Source organism: Primulina eburnea, chromosome 2 (genome assembly GCF_022965805.1).
Source record: "Primulina eburnea isolate SZY01 chromosome 2, ASM2296580v1, whole genome shotgun sequence".
NCBI lineage: Eukaryota > Viridiplantae > Streptophyta > Magnoliopsida > Lamiales > Gesneriaceae > Primulina > Primulina eburnea.
The window spans coordinates 11,879,688-11,887,802 of NC_133102.1; positions in this window are offsets into that span (position 1 = coordinate 11,879,688).

Genomic DNA, 8,115 nt, shown 5'->3' on the forward strand with positions numbered 1-8,115 from the left:
CGTAAAATAATTCAAACTTCCACATTTTTAGAAAAATTAAATTATTTTTAATCATATTAAGAAGCCTTGAAAATATTTAGATAAAAATAAATATTATTGTCTTGGTCGTCCCCAGTCTCTTTTCCCATGTCTATTATCGAATATTCGGGTAAAATCCTTTAATTTCATGAAATCATGTCATATAATCATTTAATCATGCAATCATACCTTTAATCATTTAATAAATCATGCAAGCATTTAAAATAAATTAAATAAAATAATTAAGCAACTAAAATAATTTTGCATGCATGTTGTTTAAGTGAGTTTGGTTTTTCGGACGTTACACATAAACTCATAAATCATTTGCTTTCTAGTTCTAAGAGGGGTGGTTGGGTTACCGATGACCAGCTCGAGTGGATGATTCTTATTCCACCGGAGACTTGGTCCATATGGATTGTACTCTGTTGGTTGTGCGATTGTATCTTCTTGTTCCATCATGTCCTCTTGTATCTGAATGATTTCTGACTGGTGATTTTTCATCGGTACATTCACCTGATGAGTTTGTTCTTATACGGTTGGACTTTGTTCAGAAATATGGTCGTCTGTTCTTCTAAAAATCTATTTCATCATCACTGCCTGATTCAAGGTTAGTAGCATCTAATGTATTACTTAAATAATTAATGCTATTGCTATTATTATCGTGACAGATAGATGATTCATCAAATACAATGTGTATGTATTCTTCAACAATGAGAGTTCTTTGATCGAATACTCTATAGGCTTTTCTCACTGCTGAATATCTCAAGAAAAAACCATTATCATATTTAGCATCAAATGCAGTTAATTGTGTCTTGCCATTATCATGTATAAAACACTTGCAACAAAATATACGGAAGTATCCAATCTCAAACTGTTTGCCGATCCAGATCTCATATGGAGTCTTTCATGATTTTTGCTGATCATGGACCGGTTCTGAGTGTAACAAGCACCGTTAACCGCCTCTGACCAAAATCTCTAAGATATTTCAGATTCTGCTAGCCAAGTGCGGTTTCTTCTTTCAGCAACTCTATTTTGTTGCAGTGATCTATCAGCTGAGAGCTCATGCTTGATGTCATGGTCCTCAAGATAAGATGAGAGGAGTTGATTCAAAAATTTAGTTCCTCTATCATTCCTGATCCTATCCGCCACTACCGTTCTTTAATTTTGGATTTTCTTGAGAAGTTTGATTAGATGGGCAGAGGTTTGATCTTTGGAACTCAAGAATATTACCCACGTGTATCAGAAGAAGTCATCGATTACCACTAGGGTTTATTTATTTCCTTCTAAGCTGTTTACTGGTATGGATCCAAACAGATCCACGTGGGGTAGTTCCAGGCATCGAGCTGATGAATTCCTTCTTTTATTTTTGAAGGTTGATCGAACATGTTTACCTAGTTGACAAGCATTTCAGATTCTATCTTTTGCAAAATTAATGTTAGGAAAACCAGATACCAACTTAAGCTTATTAATAGTGGCAATGGATTTGAAGTTAAGGTGATTAAGCCATTTGTGCCATAGACAATTTTTATTTACATTTAAGGCGATGAAACAAGTAGGTACATTAAAACTATCATCATTCCATTTCACCTCATATGTGTTCTGTTCTCTAAGACCAGTCAATACATTATTGCTTGCAAAAAATTTAATAGTGCACGTGTGCTTGTGAAACTCAACGGTGTAACAGTTGTCACAAAGTTGACTTGTTCTAATCAAGTTATAACATAAATTTTCATCTAAGAGTATTGATGGATCGTGTGTGCTAGCGCCTTTGAAGACATTTCGCACACAACAGTCTTCAATGAGCTTCAAAAGCTCGTGTTCTAAGAATATTAACACCGATGAATTAAATCGAGTTTGGTTTTAAATCAAGCGAAAGAAACTCGAAGTAATCATTCGTAAAGAAAACTGAAATGTTAGAAAATATTTTAACTTATGTAAACTGACTAACTGAAAGAACACATATTAGTTTTTGCATTCTTGTATTTCAGTTATAGTAACAAATGAACACACGAACACTCTAACTAATCAAAACAATTTTAAAACGATAGTTAATCAGTTAAATACACAAGATATGTTTATGGATGTTCGGAGACTTCAACTGCTCCTACGTCACTCCTTCTATCTCCACGGATAGGATCCACTAGAAGACTTTTATTTATACAACTACGTGTATAAGCCCACTCAGCTAGGACTTATCCACTGCCTAAACTGAACTCCTAGCTACGACTGAAAACAGCAACTTCCAGTCAACACTTGTTTAATGTCTATGTGAGAAAGACTACATACACAAGTTTAACGTCTTTGTGCAAGACTGTTTTGGTTGGTTTTGAGAGTAAGTATGTGTGTGAGAACTGAACAAGAATGTTCTCACACACTGAGGAGAAGTGGCTTCTAAACTAAGCTGATACAACGATGAAGAGTTCTCTCTGGGCTTAAGTGCTTCTCAAAGATGATAATCAACTAGACTTGCCCTTCTCTAACATTGTATATGTGCTCTCTACTTTTTCGAGTCTTTACCGATCTTCTCTTTATATAGACAGAAGAAGATGATCGTACAGTGAGACTCATTTATTGTATTCGTTGCATTTGAATCGACTTCTTGGACTTAGTGTCTCGTATTTTTGATTGTCCTTCTGAAGAGTTTTGTCTTTAATGCTCTGATGCAACGTCCATTATTGTCCTTTGACTGGATAATGGCTTTGTACCTTCTCGCATAGCTGGAATCCACTTGAAAGAGTTTATCTTCATCTATAACTGAAAGATTATAACTGATGCTTCGAATTGGTCAGTTTGAAGTGATCTTTCAGTTGGGCGGGTGAAATCAGTTGACTCGTCAGTTGAAATGATTTCACACTTGTTCAGTTGGACTGATCAGCTGGGTTTCTTCATTAGTTGAATACTCCTTCGGCTGGCCAGGCTTCTGAGGTTTTCCTGCTAAATCACCTATTAACTGGTCAATCAGTTGTACTGCTCAAATGATGTAGCCAGTTAGACTGATTCATTTTGTGCGATCAGTTGGGTCTTCAGTTTTGCGAAGTAACATCTCGTGAGTGATCCTAGATGCTGCATAGCTAAGGTAGATCATTAGTAACACAATTAACAAGTTTTGTTATCATCAAAATCAATATTGCGAAATTGAAAAGTTCCAAAAATCTCCCCCTTTTTGATGGTTTCAAAACTTGAACAATTAAGCACAATATATTCAGTTTAAGAGTTAGTACATTCAAATTGTCGAAAATTCCCCTTTACAACTGAATCAAAAATATTTTGAATACAAAATAAAAAATCTTCTTCTAAAACTGAGTATAAAGAAACGGAGAATTTAAAATCGTATTTATCAGTTGACTGAGAGAGTAACTGTTTTTTTAATACATACTTTCAGTTAAAAAGAACGCTCCCCCTCAGGAACTGAATAAAAGCCCGTATTTGAGAATTATTTAATTAGTCATTCAATCATTCAAGCATCATAGGCAAGATAACTGAAAATATCTATTCAATCACAAAGAGACATATCTGAATAATCATGATATTTTATTTGAATAAATTCCATGTATTTACATACGAGTACATACATCAGTTGGAAATGGAAAAACTGCTACAACAATAGCATATTTTAAATAACATCAGATATCAGTTGGTTTCTGTGACAGAACTGGATATACCATCACCTGGTTGTCTTGACTGCTTGAACTGCTGCATCAGTTGTGAGTTCAATTTGCTATAGAATTGAGTAAAATTGCTTTGAACTCGTCCTTTGTGCTTACCCAACTGGTCGAGCAGACTCTAACCAGGCTCACGTGGAGTTCAGCTGGTGATTAAATCAGCCAGCATCCCAACAAAGATGAGTTTCGTCTGAAGAACAACTGACTTGGTAGGTTTACAACTGATTGTTTATTCAGCGAGCAATTCAGCTGTTCATCTTTGCAGATGTTTCTCAGTCCCCTGCAAGCTGATTAAAAGCTCCGAACTTAGGAAAATGGAGAAGCGGCCATAACAAAAATTGCAGGACCGATCCTCTCAACTCTTTGCCAAAGAGCGACATATAAATATTTTTAAATAGCTTTGAAAATCGTAAAAAACATTTTCAAATAGCTTTTAACACTATTTGAGAGTAACACTTTTTAAATCACAGTTTTCTTCAAATGTTCTTCTTAGAACAACTCGATCTGATACCAACTGATGGATCGTGTGTGCTAGCGCCTTCGAAGGAATTTCGCACACAACAGTCTTCAATGAGCTTCAAAAGCTCGTGTTCTAAGAATATTAACACCGATGAATTAAATCAAGTTTGGTTTTAAACCAAGCGGAAGAAACTCCAAGTAATCATTCGTAAAGAAAACTGAAATGTTAGAAAATATTTTAACTTATGTAAACTGACTAACTGAAAGAACACATATTAGTTTTTGCATTCTTGTATTTCAGTTATAGTAACAAATGAACACACGAACACTCTAACTAATCAAAACAATTTTAAAACGATAGTTAATCAGTTAAATACACAAGATATGTTTATGGATGTTCGGAGACTTCAACTGCTCCTACGTCACCCCTACTATCTCCACGGATAGGATCCACTAGAAGACTTTGATTTATACAACTACGTGTACAAGACCACTCAGCTAGGACTTATCCACTGCCTAAACTGAACTCCTAACTACGACTGAAAACAGCAACTTCCAGTCAACATTTGTTTAATGTCTATGTGAGAAAGAATACATACACAAGTTTAACGTCTTTGTGCAAGACTCTTTTGGGTGGTTTTGAGAGTAAGTATGTGTGTGAGAACTGAACAAGAATGTTCTCACACACTGAGGAGAAGTGGCTTCTAAACTAAGCTGATACAACGATGAAGAGTTCTCTCTGGGCTTAAGTGCTTCTGAAAGCTGATAATCAATTGGACGTGCCCTTTTCTCTCTAATATTGTATATGTGCTCTCTAATTTTTTGAGTCTTTACCGATCTTCTCTTTATATAGACGGAAGAAGCTGATCATTCAGTGAGACTCATTTATTGTATCCGTTGCATTTGAATCGACTTCTTGGACTTAGCGTCTCATCTTTTTGATTGTGCTTCTGAAGCGTTTTGTCTTTAATGCTCTGATGCAACGTCCATTATTGTCCTTTGTGTGGATAATGGCTTTGTACCTTCTCGCACAGCTGGAATCCACTTGAAAGAGTTTATCTTCATCTATAACTGAAAGATTCTAACTGATGCTTCGAATTGGTTAGTTTGAACTGATCTTTCAGTTGGGTTGGTGAAACTCGTCAGTTGAACTGATTTCACACTCGTTCAATTTGACTGATCTGAAACATCCCAAATTCGACGACTGTCCTCACTGTACCACGACAGGTCTTTCCAGCGTGCTTATGTCCTCACTCACACGCACCCTAGGAAACTTCCCAGGGGATCACCCATCCCAAAATTGCCCCAAGTCAAGCACGTTTAACTTTGGAGTTTTTATGTGATGAGCTACCGAAAAGAAGATGCACATTCGTGATATGAGTAGTACCAATCAAATCTTTTAAGCCCTTTTCAACTGTACATTCCATTACATTGAACAGTCTCGGAATCCCTCTCCTTCCGGTGTAAGAACGGTTCATTCATGTTCCCTCCACCTAGAAGCCTGCCAGGAGCCGCTCATTGTCCGTGCCACCTCATAGCATCGGCGATCACCCCTCGCCCTCTTCGGCCCCGGGCCTCACATGATCAGCTGGGTTTCTTCATTAGTTGAACACTTCTTCGGCTGGCCAGGCTTATGAGGTTTTCCTGCTGAATCACCTATCAACTGGTCAATCAGCTGTACTGCTCAAATGATGTAAACAGTTAGACTGATTCATTTTGTGCGATCAGTTGGGTCTTCAGTTTTACGAAGTAAACATCTTGTGAGTGATCCTAGATGCTGCATAACTAAGGTAGATCATTAGTAACACAATTAACAAGTTTTGTTATCATCAAAATCAAGATTGAGAACTTGAAAAGTTCCAACAAGTATATATTTGATAATAATTTTGCCGTGAGTAACCTTACCTTTACTCACTGCTTTACTTTAAATTATCACCAAAGGTGATTCTTGGTCCTTTGTATTCGACGACTTCTGATGAGAGATTTTTTTTACTTTACATATGTCTGGAGCAACCGCTGTCCAAGAACCAGATGGATTGTTCCAAGTTCTTCTTCTTCTTTAGTACCTAAAATCATTGAAATAAGAACTTGGTACCTATATCTATTTGGGTCCTGAATTGATTAAACCCTTAGGGACCCAACCTGGATTATCTTGAGGGATTTTATGTTGTGTGTCCCAAGATGGATGCGGTTATGTGCATAATCTGGTGGTGTGTTCATTTTTATTTCTCTGCAGTATGTTGTCTTGAGAGTTTGTCCTTATCACTCAATTTGTACATCTTTTGAACTGATCGACGTTGTAGTGTTGGTTAGGTCTTATTTTCGAGTGATGTCCGGTTGAACTTTGGTTTTTGCGGGACCAATTTGAACCGTTGCGAACAATTTGATTTGTCATGCGTCTAAGTCAAGATCGGTTGGATTTCGCACTCTCGAATTTGACATATCCTAGACCATGTCGCTTTCCATTGTTCTCAAGTCTTATGTTCTGATTGGTTTGGACTTCAGGCTTATCATGTTCATGTACCGTATTATATCTGACAAATTTAATTGATTTTAAACTGTCTTTATCTAGTAGCGTTTGAGTTTGTGATTCAGAGTTGCTGCATTCATTGATGCTATAACCTAGCACAGTTCTGTCTCCGACCGATTTCTGAATCTCATGCATCCTTTCAAGGGAAGCAGAGGACTTGTTTCACGAGTTGACTGTGTTCATAATCCGTTTATTTTCTTTAACATGGCATGGAATAATCTTCTCAAGTCATCATTCTCAGCCTTTAGCAGATTTAACTTCTCTTTCAAACCGTCAACCTCCTTTTCAGCAGCTGGAGAGGGTTAAATTGTTTTTCAAGTTTTGTTTTTCTGCCTTAGCCTCATCGAATTGCTGCGACAGTCTCTTAGACTCATTCACCATGTCATGCAGCATCGTGACAAGGTCTTCCCGTGTAAATTCCAGAGAGTCGAAGTCAAATACCATCTCTTCGGTGGATTATGATACTTCATTAGCCATGAGACATTTTACTGTCTCATCATCACTTTCACTCGAAGATTCCTCAGAGACGGACCTTTCTGAGTCTGAATCGGCCCATTTTATTTTTTCTTCTTCTGCAATTAAAACTCGTTGATCTTTCTTTTTTATGAACTTTTTATCATCTTTGGACCGTCTCCTATCAACCAGTCTATTTTAATCTTTCTTCGGCCTGTTGCACTCTGCAATAAAATGCCCCTTTTCCCACAGTTAAAACAAGCTTGACCATCATCTATATGGTCCTTTTTGAAATATGGCTTAACATACTGAGATTGATTTTTACACATATATTTACCAAATTTCTTGACAAATAGGGACATAGCTTCATTGCTCAGTTGCTCAGTTGATTTCTTACTTGTGGAATCTTCGACCAGAAGAGTCACTGTGGTAACTGCCAGGGCTTTGGTTTGTTGATAAGTGGATGGTTCTTCTTCAGTTTGTATTCCGAGCTCAAACTTGTATGCTTTAAGATCGGCAAAGAGATCGTGAAGCTCCAGCTTGTTCAAATCTTTTGATTCTCGCATTTCTGCTATCTTTACGTCCCATTCTCTGGGAAGAGCTCTGATTACCTTCAAGGCAATTTCACGGTTAGAGTATTATTTACCAAGAGAGATAAGTCCAATAATAATACCACTAAACCGTTAATCAAATTCGGAAAGAGTTTCTCCTGGCTTCATCTTGGCGTTGTCAAACTTCTGGATTACAACTGTCGGCTTATTTTCTTTGGTTTGGTCGTTGCCCTCACACAATTGTGTGAGTTTCTCCCAGATTTCATTTGTTGTGGAGCAAGTTTTAATTTTTGCAAACATATTTTTATCAAGAGTTTTATAAAAGATATCCTTGACCACGTTGACAAGGTTCGCCTTATTCTTGTCCTCAGTGGTCCATTCGGATCGATGCTTTTCCACCATTTGGGGAGCACCTTCAGTTATAGCCATAGCTGGATTGACT